Consider the following 15,595-nt stretch of genomic DNA (forward strand, 5'->3'; position numbering starts at 1 on the left):
CTGAGCTCTCCAATACTTTGAACATGAATGGATGTTGGATTTTGTCAAAGGCTTTTTCAGCATCTAGGGAGATTATATGTGTTTTTTTTTCTTTCAGTTTGTTAATATGGTGGATCACATTGATGGATTTCCGTATATTGAACCACCCCTGCATACCTGGGATGAAGCCTACTTGGTCATAGTGGATAATATCTTTGATGTGTTCTTGGATTCAGTTTGCAAGTATTTTATTAAGTATTTTTGCATCAATGTTCATAAGGGAGATTGGCCGGAAATTCTCTTTCTTTGTTGAGTCTTTGTGAGGTTTAGGTACCAAGGTGACTGTGGCTTCATAGAATGAATTTGGTAATTTTCCTTCTGTTTCTATTTTGTGGAATAGTTTTAAGAGAATAGGTGTTAGCTCTTCTTTGAAGGTCTGGTAGAATTCTGTGCTGAAGCCATCTGGTCCTGGGCTTTTTTTGGATGGGAGACTTTTGATGACCGCTTCTATTTCTTTGGGGGATATTGGACTATTTAGTTGATTTACCTGGTCCTGATTCAGCTTTGGTAAGTCAAATCGATCAAGAAAATTGTCCATTTCATTTAGATTTTCAAATTTTGTGGCATATAGACTTTTGAAGTAAGTCCTAATGATTGTTTGGATTTCCTCAGTGTCTGTAGTTATGTCCCCCTTTTCATTTCTGATTTTGTTGATTTGGGTGGTCTCTCTGCCTTTTAGTTAGCTTGGCTAAGGGTTTGTCGATCTTGTTGATTTTCTCAAAGAACCAGCTCTTGGTTTCATTGATTCTTTGAATTGTTTTATTTGTTTCTAATTGATTGATTTCAGCCCTGAGTTTGATTATTTCCAGTCATCTACTCTTTCTTGGAGTGTCTGCTTTTTCTTTTTCTAGGGTTTTTAAGTGAGCCATTAGGGTGCTTGAATGAGCCGTCTCGAATTTCTTCTTGAAGGCACTTAGTGCTATGAACTTTCCTCTTAGCATTGCCTTCAGTGTGTCCCACAAGTTTGGGTATGTTGTGTCTTTATTTTCATTGATTTCTAGGAAGACTTTAATTTTATTCTTTATTTCTTCCCCGACACAGCTGTCATTTAATAACAGGTTGTTCAGTTTCCATGTGTGTATAGGAATTTTTGCTATTTCTGTTGTTGTTGAGGTCCAGCTTTATTTCATGGTGATCAGACAAGATACAAGGGATTATTTCAATCTTCTTGTATCTGTTGAGGCTTGCTTTGTGTCCAACTATATGATCTATTTTGGAGAAGGTTCCATGAGGTGCTGAGAAGAATGATGCAGTATGAATAAAGTGTAAGTGATGAAAAATTAAAAAAAGGGAAAAAATAATTTAAGAACCTTAAAAAAATGATGCAGAATAAGTGTAATTGATGAAAAATTAAAAAAAGGGAAAAAAATAATTTAAGAACCTTAAAAAAATGGGGTTCAGAGTGAAACTGAGAATTCACAACAGAGCAATCTTGAATGGATGAGAAGCACTAAAAGAAAGCATCAAAGTTCTTAGCCACCAGACAAATGGAAATCAAAATTACTCTAAGATTCCATCTTACACCACTCCAATGGCCAAGATAAAAAACTCAAGTGACAACACATGCTGGTGAGGGTGTGGAGAAAGGGGAACATTCCTCCACTGCTGATGGGAGTGCAAAATTGCACAACTTCTTTTAAAATCAATCTGGTGCATTCTCAGAAAAATGGGAATAGTTCTACCTCCAGATCCAGCTATACCACTCCAGGGAATATATCCAAAAGATGTTCCATTATAGGACAAGGACATTTGTTCTGCTATGTTCATAGCTGTTTTATTCGTAACAGCTAGAAACTGGAAACAACCTAGATGTCCCTCAAATCTACAAGAATGGATACAGTACTTTTGGTACATTTACACAATGGAATACTAATCAGGTATTAAAAATAAGAAATCATGGAAACTGCAGGCAAATGGATCAAACTAGAAAACATCATCCTGAGTGAGGTAACACAGACACAGTTAGAAACACATAGTATTAGACGTATAATACAGGATAATCATTCTCAGATCCAAAGAAGCTAAAAAACAAGGAGGGTCCACAGGAAGGTGCCAGAATGTCACTCAGAAGAGAAAACAGAATAGACAGCAGAAGTGGATGAAGAGAGGGAACTGGGCAGAAGTATTTTTTTCCTTTTTTTCTATCTGTGAAGAATGAGATTATGCTTTTTATTGCATTTACATTGAATTTGTGAATAGCTTTTAGTTGAATGGTCATTTTCAAAATTTTATCTTTATCAATCGAGGAACATGGGATATCTCTTCATTTTCCAGTCTTTCTTGATTTTTTTCAGGTGTTTTAAGTTCTCATTGTAGGTGTACTTTTTCTTTCATCTGTTTATTACTAGATATTTTACTTTCCTTCAGACATTACTGAGTGGGAGTATGTTCAATGTCTCCTTTGAATGTTTGATGTTGGTATATACATAAGTAAATTGATTTGTGCAAGTTGATTCTGTATACTGTCACATAGCTATCCTTGTTAATCATTTCATAAATTTTTGTGATAGAATTTTGAGGACTTGTAATCCATTTTATTACATCATCTGGAAAGTGTTGGTATAATGTTCTTTTGAAATGTATACACCTTACCCTTGTTCATTCAAATGCTGATTTCCCCCACCCACTCTCTGGTTGCAATCCAGATACTGCATTGTGATACTTACTCTAAGCATCCTGTCTCAACTGTGTGTAAAAAGGCCAAAATAAAACAACTAGTCACAATGTTGTACAATTGGAGGAGCCAGAGGACAGGAAAGAGGGGAGGAACCAGAGGGCAAGAAATGAGTGGAAGGAGAGGCACGAGAGGAGAGATAGGAGAAAGAAGCAGGAGAGAGAGATCTTGGAACTATGGGGAGATGGACTAGACATATTTCACAAAAAGGAAGTATAATGTGGGAAATATAAATGTTAGGAAACTATGAGGGCTTGGAGGTTTAGGATGGAGTAACTATTGCCCAGCATTGTGTTCTAGATAAACTATATAAGCCCAGTCTCTGTGTGGTGATTTGGGTATAGAGCTGTTTAGAATTAACAGCAAGTTTTACCACAAGATATATCAATAGTAAATATTAATCACCACCTACAACATGATAGTTTGAATTCTACTTTCCCTATTTATATTCCTTTACTTATTTTTCTTTATTGCCTAAACTAACACTTTGAGCAAAATACTGAAAAGGAGTGGGGGTAGTGAACATAGATGACAAACTTCTGACCAGAGTAAACTTGCCTAGCGATGATTTTGGATACAGGTTTCTTACCTATAGCTTTTATTGTGTTGAGAGGTGTTGCCTCTAGCCTTACAACTTTTGAAACTTTTATGATAAGGCATTTGGATTTTTTCAAAGATTTTTTGTTTGTTTGTTTAAGCTATTAAGATGTTCATGTGATTTTTGTTTATACATCATTTATGCAGTTTTTATATTTATTGACTTATGTTTTGCCATATTAGGGATAAGCAATTTGTTCATAGTGGAAATCAGAAATGAAAAATCAGAGTTGAAAGGGGAGACCTAACAACAGACACTGAGGAAATCCAAACAATCATTAGGTCTTACTACAAAAGCCTATATGGCATAATCTTTGAAAATCTAAATGAAATAGACAATTTTCTTGATAGATTCCATCTACCAAAATTAAATCAAGATCAGGTAAATAGATTGAATAGTCCTATATCTCCCAAGGAGATAGAATCAGTCATCAAAATCTCCCTTCCAAAAAAAGAAAGTCCAGGGCCAGATGGTTTCAGCTCAGAATTCTACCAGACCTTCTAAGAAGAGCTAACTCTAATTCTCTTCAAACTATTCCACAAAATAGATACAGAAGAAACATTACCAAACTCATTCTAGCAAGCCACAGTCACCTTGATACCTAAACCCCACAAAGACCCAACAAAAAAAGAGAACTTCGGGCCTATCTCTTATGAATATCGATGCAAAAATACTCAATAAAATAACTGCAAATCAAATCCAAGAAGACATCATCCATCATGTCCAGGCTAGAGCATTAAGACAACTAAAAGATATTAAGGGGATACAAATCAGAAAGGAAGAATGATGTGATGAGTGGCCCCAAAAATTCTACCAGAGATCTCCTAAAGCTGATAAACACCTTCAGCCAAATTGCTGGATACAAAATTAACTCAATAAAATCTGAAGTATTCCTGTATAGAAAAGACAAGTGAACTGAGAAAGAAATTGGGACAACAACAACCTTCCAATAGTCACAAATAACGTAAAGTACATCAGTTTAACTCTTACCAAGCAAAGGAAAGATCTGTATGAAAAACAAAAAAAAACTTCAAGTCTCTGAAGAAAGAAACTGAAGAAGATATCAGAAGATGGAAAGATTTTCCATGCTTATGGATCAGTAATAATAACAGCAAAAATGATCATCCTAACAAAAGAACTCTAGAGATTAATGCAATTCCCATCAAATACCAACACAATTCCTTACAGACTTTGAAAGGACAATTCTCAACATCATATTAAAAAAAATCAGCATAGTTAAAGCAACTCAGTACAATAAAGAACTTCTGAAGTTATCTCCATCCCTGATCTAAAGCTATACTATACAGCAATAGTAATAAGAATGGCATAGTACTGACAGACTTGTGGGTCAATGGATTGAATCAAATACACAGAAATAAATCCACACACCTACAGAAAGCAGGAGTAAGGCCAGAAATTTACCTAATGTTGACTGAAAAGTTCAATTGACTTGCTCAACAATCTTCTTCATGATGTGCTATTTGAAGGTGATCTCCAAGGCTCATATGTGTAGGTAAGTCCTAGTTTATATCTTGTTGGTTAAAAACCCACATATTACACTTATCACTAACACGTAGAGATAATGCCCCAGCTCATGAGCACTGTCTGTGTTCTAGAATTTAATAATGGGAGCAGTTTTGGTTTCACCTTCAACTTACCTCATTAATACTCAATAATTGTGAAAGCAATTAGTTTTCAGTTACTGCTGACTCTAAGATAGGCTATTTATTTTATTGTCTACAAAAGGATCTTCTTATGGTTTTTTGTCATAAATATAGATTGTATTTTAGAAAAAATGGCTGCTTTGGATACAGTCCTCTTGTATATATATCTTATGGCTCTCTCTCTGCTCACATTCTCCCATTTCAGGCCTGGAGAACCAAGCTGCCTAGAACCCCAACCTGATTCCAAAGCAGGAGAAGGACTGCAAGGAGGAGGCCAAGCCTGCGCAGGCCTGGGTACAAGGCGCGCCCCCGGGTACAGACCCTGACAGGGAAGAAAAGCCACCTAAAGATGCCATCCACCACTGCCACAGCCCCAGGGTTCTCCAGGAGAGCCAGGGCCCACGGCCACCTTGCACGTTCCTTGAGCGCCCAAGGAGGAAGGGCTTTGGAGAAGTGCAGAGCCGGAGCACACGGCCACTTCGCATGTCCTCTGTGTGGCCAAGGAGGAAGAGTTTTTGGAGAGGTGGAGAGCCGGGGCGCAAGGCCATCTCCCAGGTCCTCTGCTGGGCCAAGCTTAAGAGAAGTAAGAACTTTGAGGAGGTTGCCACCGCCCCTGCCCTTGCTCAGGATCAACCGTGCCACTTTTGTGAAGTAGTCCCCACTGGAGAACAAGTTTGCTGTGGGGAGTGGAGCCCGGCTCATCTCCTCCATCTGCTACTTTGAGTCTGAAAACGACTGGTGAGCCATGCTAATCTCCCTTCTCTTCCTTCCTCCCTTCACTTCCTCCTTCATCCCTTCATTTCCATCCTTCCCTTTCCAGCCCCTGAATCTTCTTAATTCATGTAGGAAGCGTTTCCTCCTGACTCCCATGGAGCAGTTGACTGTGTTCACTGAGAGGTCGTAAGTGGACTGGACCTTACTGTGGTCGCAGATGTAGTCCCTGAATGTGAGCTGTACATCAGCCCCTCAGGCCACTGTGGTTCACAGGCCTGTAATTCTACCTTTACTTTGAGACCAGTGTGGGGTTCACAGCAGGTCGGAGGCCAGCCTGAACTCTGTGTAGGAAGCTCTTTCCTGACAGAGAGCAAGCCAGCCTTCAGCAGGAGCAGCTGTGCACTTTAGGGAGCCCATGAAAATATTCAAGCTAATTCAAAGCCTTACAACTTTCAAAGTGATGGTGTGTACACCTTACCTCAGTAAATATAGCTAACATTGCCTGTGGATTTCAGAATTTAAATGGTTTTTATAAACACATAGGTCAGTTTTATTTGGAGGGGGTTTATGGGGCGACTTGGAAAATGCTGCTGTTTTTGTCTGTGAGGACAATGTAAACTAGGTTTTCTCCTTCCTCAGGTTAAGAAGCCGATTCACTCCACAGTCCTCAGCTTGGGCTGGCACCCCCACAACATTTTGCTGGCTGCAGGGTCATGTGACTTTAAATGCAGGTAAGGATAAATTGCCACTAACTATTGTTCAGCACTGACAGTTACTCGTTGGGCTCCTTTATTTGCAAAGTACAGTACCCTGTGAGCAACTCAGTGATAAAGGGAACTTTCTGGTCTAGAAAAGGAGCTGGGGCTGGGATGTGGTTCAGCAGGTAGAGAATTTGCAGAGCTGGTTACCGTCTGCCAGCACTACAGAAGCCTGGCAGGTGCTGCACACCTGTAAACCCAGCACTGCATGTGGAGCTAAGATTAGAGGCTCAGTTACAGACTGAGATTGAGGGCAGGCAGACTCTATGAGACCCAGTGTCAAGAAAGAGGAAAACAAAACAAAACAAAACAAAACAAAACAAAACAAAACAGTGAATTGGTGCACAGTGATGAACAGAGCAAGTAGCAGAAGATATGATGGACTTGGCTGTAGGGTTAGCAGGAGCTTCAGCAGGACACTGGGCATGGCAGCCTGGCCAGCAGAGTGAGGGGTCTCCACTGAGGCATAGTAGTAGTCTCCAGTGCAGGGTGAGCTCATGCTATGACCACCCATCCATTCTTCTGTCTGTCCTTCTGAGCTTTTAAATAGATTTATTTATCTGTGTGCATGTGGGTATGCATGTCTGGCCAAGGCCAGAAGAGGGTAAGAGATGCCCAAGAGCTAGAGGTGGTTGTGAGCCACCTGAAACTGGTGCTGGGAGCCTAACCTAGTCCTCTGCAAGAGCAGCAAGTGTCTTAACCACTGAGCCATCTCTTTTGTCCACTTTTCTGGGTTTTGATGGGATAAGAAGTTGGAAGCATGAAGCCCAGGTTGGTCTGGAGCTCACCATCCTCTTTCAGTGTCTTGTCCTGGAATTACAAACCTGCACCTTTATGCCAACTGGCCTCTTTCTTGGATGGTTTCAGGTCCTCATTTTGTGTCCCAGGCCACAGACTACAGATGACAGGAAACCTGATTTTAGCTACATGACCCTGAGGGTATACAGACAGAACATTCCCTCTGTCTTTAGCCCAAGGCTAGAGGAGGCTCGCCACCCTGCTAGAGCTTTAAGCATCATGCTACGGTTGCTTTTTTTTTTTTATTTTTTTTTATCAGTTACATTTTATTAACTCTGTATCCCAGCCGTGTCCCGATCCCTCATTCCCTCCCAGTCCCTCCCTCCCTCCCTCCCTCATCTCCACCATGCCCCTTTCCAAGTCCACTGATGGGGGGGACCTCCTCCCCATTCATCTGATCCTGTTTTATCAGGTATCTTCAGGACTGGCTGCAAAGCCCTCCTCTGTGGCCTAACAGGACTGCTCCTCCCTTCGGGGGTGGGGAGACCAAAGAGCCAGTCATCGAGTTCCTGTTAGAAATAGTCCCTGTTCCCCTCACTTTGGGAAACCAATTGGTTACTGAGCTACCACAGGCTACATCTGAGTGGAGGTTCTAGGTTATATCCATACATGGTCCTTGGTTGAATGTCAGTCTCAGAAAAGACCCTGTGCCCAGATATATTTGGTCCTTGTGGAGCTCCTATCCTTTCCCCATCAGACTAACTCCCCTTCTTTCATATGATTCCCTGTACTCTGCCAAAGGTTTGGTCATGAGTCTTTGCTTTGAAAACACTGCTAGTTAGAGTCTTTCAGATGCGCTCAGTAGACTCCTGTCATACGTTCAATGCACATCCCATCTGTCTTTCTAAATGAGGATTGATCATCTTACCCCATGTCCGCTCAATTGATTATCTTTTTTAGGTGTATAGATTTCATTATGTTTATCATATCTTATAGGTCTATATAAGTGAGTATATCCCATGTTTGTCTTTCTCCTTCTGGGATGTTTCACTCAGAATGATCTTTTCTAGATCCCACCCTTTGCCTGCAAATTTCATGATTTCCTCCTTTTTGATTGCTGAGTAGTATTCCATTGTATAAAAATACCACAATTTCTGTACCCATTCCACCGTTGATGGACATCTGGGTTGTTTCCAGGTTCTGGCTATTACAAATAGAGCTGCTATAAACATGGTTGAGCAAGTGTCCTTTTTGTGTACTTGAACAAACTTTGGGTATATACCTAGCAGTGGTATAGCTGGGTCTGGAGGAAGCACTATTCCTATTTGTCTTAGAAAGCGCCAGATAGCTTTCCAGAGTGGTTGTACCAGTTTACATTCCCACCAGCAGTGGAGCAGGGTTCCCCTTTCTCCACAACCTCTCCAGCATGTGTTATCACTTGAGTTTTTCATCTTGGCCATTCTGATGGGTGTAAGGTGATATCTCAGGGTCGTTTTGATTTGCATTTACGGTTGCTTTTTAAAACCTGTCCTTCAACAGGGCCCTTTCCCCTTTAGCAAAAGGAAAAGCAAAGAATTTATCACTGTTTTGTGTTGACTCTTTGGGGCAGAGTCGACCCACCTTCAGTACTTGTTTAAGGGTTTCCCAACCTGGGGAGGGTGAACTCTCTGTGGGTAAGATGACCCTTTCACAAGGGCCACCCAAGACCACCAGAACACACGTTACACTATACATAAGCAGCAAACTTGCAGTTAAAAAGCAACAATGGGAATAATCTGGGGCAGGGCACCACAGCTCGAAAAAGCGTGTGAAGAATTTCTAGAAAACCAGCCCTATCATTTATACTCAGGCTTAATTACAAAATGAATAAGCAAAAAAAAAAGAAAAACAAAATGGAAGAAAAATCTGGGTGGTGAAGGTGGAGCTAAGATAGTCTCAGGGCTCTGTGCTCAGGAGTTTGTGGTCTGTTAGTTATCCAGGATCCCCTGGCTCTCCCAGCAAATAAGACAGGATGGGACTGTCTGGACACGTGGGTCCACAGTTACCCATGACCCCCAGGCAGGAGAAGCCCACACCCCTAACCCTTCAGACCCTCAGCTGCCGCTCTCATTTGGAAGTTGGGCTTAGGGAGCTACAGGTTTGCTTTGGTTTGGTTTTGAAAACAGAATTTATCTGAGTCACTCTGTAGCTCAGGCTGGCCTCGAACTCACAGAGATCCCCCTGCCTCCCTCCACCTCCCTGAGTGCTGGGATTAAATGCTTGGAGCCCAGAGTTGTTTTCCAGAGTCTTGAGGTTCAGGCTCCTCTTCCTCTTCCTCCTCGACTCCTCCTCCTCCTTCTCGAATCCTCCTCCTTGCCTCCTCCTCACCATCTCCTCAACTCTTCCTCCTCCTCGACGACTCCCCCAACTCCAACTCTGACGACTCCTTCTCCGACTCCTCGACTCCTGGTCTTCCTGCCTTAGCCTCCAGGGTTCATAGCCATGCTCAGATGCTTTCCGGAGAATCAGAAGAGGCCAGAGGAGGCAGATTCTGGCCCTTCCCCATCCCTCAACCTCCTAAGGCCTCAGAGGTAACAGTGGAGCCGAGGTGGGGGCCAGCCCTTTGTTGGCAGGGCAGGCCTGACTCTCTCAGCCCTTTGTTGGGTGTCTTCACCTCTAGCTTTATTTATCTGTGTGTGTGTGTGTGTGCGCGCGCGCGCGCGCGCGCGCCCAGGACTTGTGTCCACCCGGCTTTGTGCCTGGGTTCCAGGCGCAGGCTGCTCTGGCTCCCTGAGGGTGGTTCGGATCTGAACTTGGGTCACTGTGCTAGTCCAGCAAGTGCTTCCCTGGCTCTTTTTCCGGCATCTGCCCATCCTAACCTGTCTCCCGCCTCCTTTCCCGCTCTTTCCACAACAGTGTTTTCTCGGCCTACATCAAGGAGGTGGACGAGAAGCCGGCCAGCTGATGGCAGAGTTTGGCAGCAGCAGCAGCAGCGCCAGTGGCTGGGTGTGGGGCGTCAGCTTCTCGGCTAGCAGGAACTGCCTGGCCTGGGTCAGCCACAGACACCTCCAGAGCATGCAGTGAGTCCTCACCTGTTTCGGGGGCGGTGGTTGGAGGGGGTACAGTTAGCGATCTATGCTGGCTCTCCACGGCAGCAAGGGGAAGTGTATACAGCTGGCGGAGAGGCACAGGATAGAGCAGCTGGATCCCACTGGGGATCAGTAACCCACCCTCACTCCTCAGGCAGCGCCTGTAGCCAGCAGGCCCCCGTCTCTGCTGCCCTGATGAAGATGATGGTTGGGAACTGGGAGGATGGCGCCTTAGACACCTGACTGTCTCCCCACTTCTGTGGTCCTCACCAGCCCCCAGGGAAATGGGATGGAGCATGGTGGCCCAGGAGGCGGAAACAGGAGGCTCCGGAGTCAAGGCCAGCCCGGTCTCTGTCCCAGAAAACCAGAGTTGAAGCTGCTTCCCCTGCCTGGCACACACACTCCCTCAGCTCCTTGCCCTGACACCACCTCAAACAGGACAGGGGCAATCTTCCTCCTGCCTTCCTGCCACCCCAGGTCTTCGGGGAGAACCCGAATGGTGCTTTGTCACCAGACTGCAATGAAGGTGGCTTGGTGGCAAGGAAAGAAGCCTGGAGCCCTTTTAGGACAGCTTGGCACTTGCCCTCTCATTGTCAGCCCGGGAACGCACCGGGGGTTGGCCTCTGCCTGGCCACCCCGTGAGGATGCAGATGTGGTTCCTCCCCACACTAGCTCAACTAGTTCTCTTGTCAAAGGGTCACCATGGCAAAATTGTGCTCTGGGACAGCTTTGCTTGTGTCAAGCTTTTATTTTGTTTTTTGATTTTTGTTTGTATTTTGTTTGTTTTTAAATTAAATTTTTTTATATTAATTGTAGTTTATTTACTTTGTAGTCCTCTCCCTCCTGTCATCCCTCTCTCCTTGTCATCCCTCCATCCCTCTCTTCCTCCCCATCATCCCTCCCTCACTCATCTCCTCCCTGGTCCTCCCCCAGTCCACTGCTACGGGAGGTCCTTCTCCCCTTCCATCTGACCCTAGTCTAGGTCTCATCAGGACTGGCTGCAATGTCCTCCTGTCCTCTGTGGCCTGGCAAGAATGCTCCTCCCTTAGGGGTTGGGGGGGAGGTCAAAGAGCCGGCCACTGAGGTCATGTCAGAGACAGTTCCTTGGTGTCAAGCTTTTGTTCCTCCACATGAATACACTCTTACAAGCCAGGCACGGTGGCACAGGCCCATGATCCCAGTATCCAGGGAGCTGAGGCAGGGGGGATCGTGAGTTTGTGGCCAGCCTGGTCTGCAGGGTAGAACCCTCACGTGACGCTTGCACAGCCCACCCAACCTTTGTCTCGGAGAACAGCATCGTGGCTGTGGTGAGTGTGCATCCCTTGTGGTGCGCTGCCTGTGCTGGGTCCAGGATGTGCCCAACACAACCTCCTCCACACACAGTCCCCCACAGTGTGCCCCCTCGTGGGTTGCCGCCTGTCTGTTCCAGTCCCAGGGCGCTCCCCCACAACCTTCCCCAGGGTGGGCAGGGGGATGCCACCCCCATTGCAAGGACATGATTGCTGCCCAATGCTCTTCAGCTATGATGACCACAGCTGTCTAAGCTTCATATCCAAGCTGGAGGTCTCCAAGCAGAGCACCCAGCACAACATGTCAGCCATGGAGTGCTTCTGCAACATGGACAAGAGGGCCATCACCAAGGACCACAACTCACAGCCCTGGAGATGCTGCACCTGAATAGCATCACGTGGGCCGGGGTCACAGACAGGGTGGCCTAGGCCTGCCCATCAGCTCAGTGTGACAGGCGGTGTATGGTAGGGTGAGCCTTCTTATCAGCTCGTGACAGGCAGCAGGGTGGTCGGGGACAGCACAACCTTTAACCCTGGTGCCCAGGAGGCAGAGGCAGCTGTGAATCAGTTCCAGCTCAGCCTGGTCTACATGGTGAAACCCTGTCTCACCAGCAAAAGGGGAGCGACCAGCGCCTCCTCATTGTGCTCTGTGGGGGTGCTTGTGGCACCCAGCACTCAGGAGAAGGGGTGTGGCACCTGGCAGAGCAGGCCTGGCTGGCTGAGGGGGACACAGGTCCCTGCTGGGCATGGTGGCCCAGGCCTGTGGGTCCAGGCTCTTGCCAAGCCAAACAAGGTGCATGTGCTGCCCAGAGCCTGCACGGAGAAGGGAGAGAACAGAATCTCACAGTCGTCCGCTTATCTGTGTACCAAACACAGCATAATGAACTAAAAACAACCTGAAATGGTAGTGAGTGTGTAAAGGCCTTTCTCACAGGCTGCGCTGTGGCCTCCGCCCTTCAAGGGCTAGGCTGGAGTTTGAGGAGGAGGAGGCTGACTTTGGAAGCTCTCCAGAAGGTTGACTCACCCAGGTTTGCCCCAACTGCATCTGGGGGTGACGGCCTGCTATAAGAAGTTTCTCTGTTTGTTTGTTTCCTTCAGGGTTGTGGACTTGGGATGGAACTCAGGACTCATGAAGGCTGATTTCAGATGCCAGGAAGGCTTTTGGCCTTGGGATCTGGCTGCCCCAGCAGGCCGCTCTTCGGGGTCTTGTTGGGGATCAGTTGGATTCAGCCATGCTCAGGTCACACCTGAGCTTGGAAGGAGAAAACAGTTCTTTGTCTCCGTGTCTGCTGAGCCCTGCCATATCCCTACCTGCCTCCATGATAAGGCTGTGGTCTCTCCTCCCTCTCCATTCCCTCTCCCCCTCCCTCTCTTTCTGCTGCCTTCCCCTCTCTCTCCTTCACCTTTCTGGTTCTTTTCCATTCCCCCTCTCTCCTCCCTCTCTCTTCCCCCTCCTTCTCCCTTCCCCCTCTCTCCCTCTCCGACTCTCCCTTCCTCTCTCCTTTCTCCCTTTCTCTCTTTCCCTTTCTCTCCCCTCTCTCCCACTCTCTCCTTTCCTTTCTCTTTCCCTTTCTTCTCTCTCCCTTTCCCTTTCTATCTTCCTCTCCTTCCCTTTCTCTCTCCCTTCTCCTCTCTCTCCCTTTCTCTCCCTCCTTCCCACTCCCTTCCTTCCTCTTCCTCTCTCTCCCTCCTTTTCCCTCTTCCTCTCCTGCTATACCCACTCCAGCATCTGGTGTGGCATATCAATAGATAGCGCTACTCAGACAATGTGTCCTTTGGGATTATGCTCTCTGGAAGTCCCTGGCAGACCCCCCCTGCCTGGCAAAGAGATGCATTCTGAGATTTCTACGCTTTTTTGGTTGCAGTTGTGGGGCTGGATTAATGAGGTTTTTGATCTTTCTCTATGACTCCTAAAACAGCACAACTAATTCTATAAAGAAATTTATCATTAGTAAGTTATTAAAGGCTTTGATAAGAATAAAATGTAAAAAGAATAAACTTAAGAAAAGTAATAAATCAGATTCAGTATCAATAGGCATTATAAGAATAGTAAAAAAAATAGGCTCCTTCTTAGAAAAAAATAGCATGAGAAGTACAGCTGGCTCGAGCTTGCCCCCCTTATTGTCTTGTTCCTAGGGAAGATCATAAATCTTTAACAGGACATATGGGAAGATGGTTGACAAAGGTGTGTTTAGACTTTGGCAGGCATCTGACTTAGCTCCTGACTTTCCTCTTCATTGGTTAGCAATAATGAAACTGCATTTGAGGTTTCTTTCCCTTTGTCTGCTTTGATCAAAAGTTTTTAGGCCAATATTTCTTGTGGGCACTCCCCTATGTTAAAATGTAAACTTTGTATTCTTGGTAAAAGTCTAAATGTTCTGGAAAGTATGCCAACTTTAAGGTGCCTTTTTGTAAAATCATTATAAAAATATCAGCTTAACTTCAGTAAAATTGCAGCAGATTCCAAAGCCTCATTGGTCTCTGTCTGTCAATTCACTGAATTCGTGTCTTCCTGTCCAAAGCCTTCTTCTTCTCTTCTCCCCCTATGCCCCTCCCCTAGTGCACTGATAGGGAACGTCCTCCTCCCCTTCTGTTTAACTCTAATCTATCATGATCTTTTATAGAAGTATTCCTCCTATTGTTGCACACATATTATTACAGTTATCCTTTTATCTAACATCAATCATCTGTCTATCATCTATATCATATCTTTTACACACACATACACACACACATGAAATAACATGAAAATGTATTCCACACACATGTAGTTCAAGAATTGTTCAAAATCAATGTTTTAAAGTCAAAAGTTTGCAGGAAATGAAATGCATGTGTCACTTTGTCAGTTAGGGCCTGAGCCTTGGAATATTGACATCTCAGTGTTTTTTCCCCCTGACTACTACAGAATGTGTACGCTTCAGTGGTTCATCTACAAAATGCTGTAGCTGTTTTTGCTTAGTGCCAGAAGAGAAAAGCTTGATTTGTGCCCAGTGAAAGGTTCTTCATTCCAGCTCCACTGTAAAGGTATTTTTATCAGAGACTTACTGCAACAAAATTACAGTTTATAAAGTAGCAATGAGATAATTTTATAATAATAAACCATAATAACCATAAAATAATTTTATGGTTGTATCTTACGACATGAGTAACTGTATTAAAGTATTAACCACTGATCTATATCCTACCAGCTACACTTCTTCAAACTTGTGTCTTCTCATGACTCTTAACTTGATCACTTCTTGAAAAAACAGCCTATTTCTCCAATCTATTCCTGATACTTCCCTTCCTAAGTGACCTCTTCCTCCCAATTACATTTTAAATATGCTTATAACTCAGCAGAATCCTGCTTTAGGAATTGAGCCTATGTTTTAAAACTATGCAACCTTTGAAATTTAGTATGGATATCAATCTTGTAATTATCCACTGAATACCTGTTCTGTCCCAGGAGAATCCATATTTACCCACATGGAAGCCTATGAGGAGTTCACCTCCAATGGAATATACTGAACCTTGCTATGCTAAGGCCTCATGAAACTCAGAAGAGATAGAACAAGAAAAAAAACCCTACATCTCTCCTTGTTCAATGATGTTTTGGTTGTGTCTAATAACCTGTGAGTATGTCCCTCATGCCTGCCATAGTATTAGAGGCTACACTTTGATTAGGCTTTACTGTACAAAAATAAAATAGTTTTTGATTTTGATTTGTTTTGCTTTATAATTACTTCATTATTTCCCAATTTTATTTCTTATCACACATCCTCCCATGTTCCCTTACTTGGTCTCTTTTAAAATCATAGCTTCTTTTTTTTTCACCTGTTTTTTTTAATTTAACTTTTATTAATTACACTTTATTCATTTTGTATCCCCCATAAGCCCCTCCCTCCTCCCATCCCAGTCCTACCCTCCCCCCTCTTTCTGCTTGCATGCCCCTCCCCAAGTCCACTGATAGGGAAGGTCCTCCTCTCCTTCTTTCTGATCTTAGTCTGTCAGTTCTCATCAAAAGTGGCTGCATTGTCAGGGTTCTAGGTTATCTCCATAAATAGTCCTTGGTTG

At 44.3% G+C, this 15,595-nt stretch overlaps 1 protein-coding gene across 5 annotated transcripts in view; it reads left to right on the forward strand.

Moving 5' to 3' along the window:
• The window catches only part of LOC110543313 (zinc finger protein 431-like), a 138,776-nt gene extending 123,533 nt beyond the window's left edge, over positions 1-15,243 (forward strand). The window contains exons 10-14 of one of the 5 annotated variants that reach the window (XR_009588940.1): positions 5,181-5,713; positions 6,329-6,420; positions 10,081-10,244; positions 14,448-14,566; positions 14,988-15,243. The gene's annotated coding sequence lies outside the window, so the exon portion shown is untranslated. The other 4 variants (XR_009588936.1, XR_009588937.1, XR_009588939.1 and 1 more) reach the window with 4 other exon arrangements.
• The last annotated feature ends 352 nt before the right edge of the window (positions 15,244-15,595 follow it).

The sequence above is a fragment of the Meriones unguiculatus genome (assembly GCF_030254825.1).
Source record: "Meriones unguiculatus strain TT.TT164.6M chromosome 13 unlocalized genomic scaffold, Bangor_MerUng_6.1 Chr13_unordered_Scaffold_34, whole genome shotgun sequence".
Lineage (NCBI taxonomy): Eukaryota > Metazoa > Chordata > Mammalia > Rodentia > Muridae > Meriones > Meriones unguiculatus.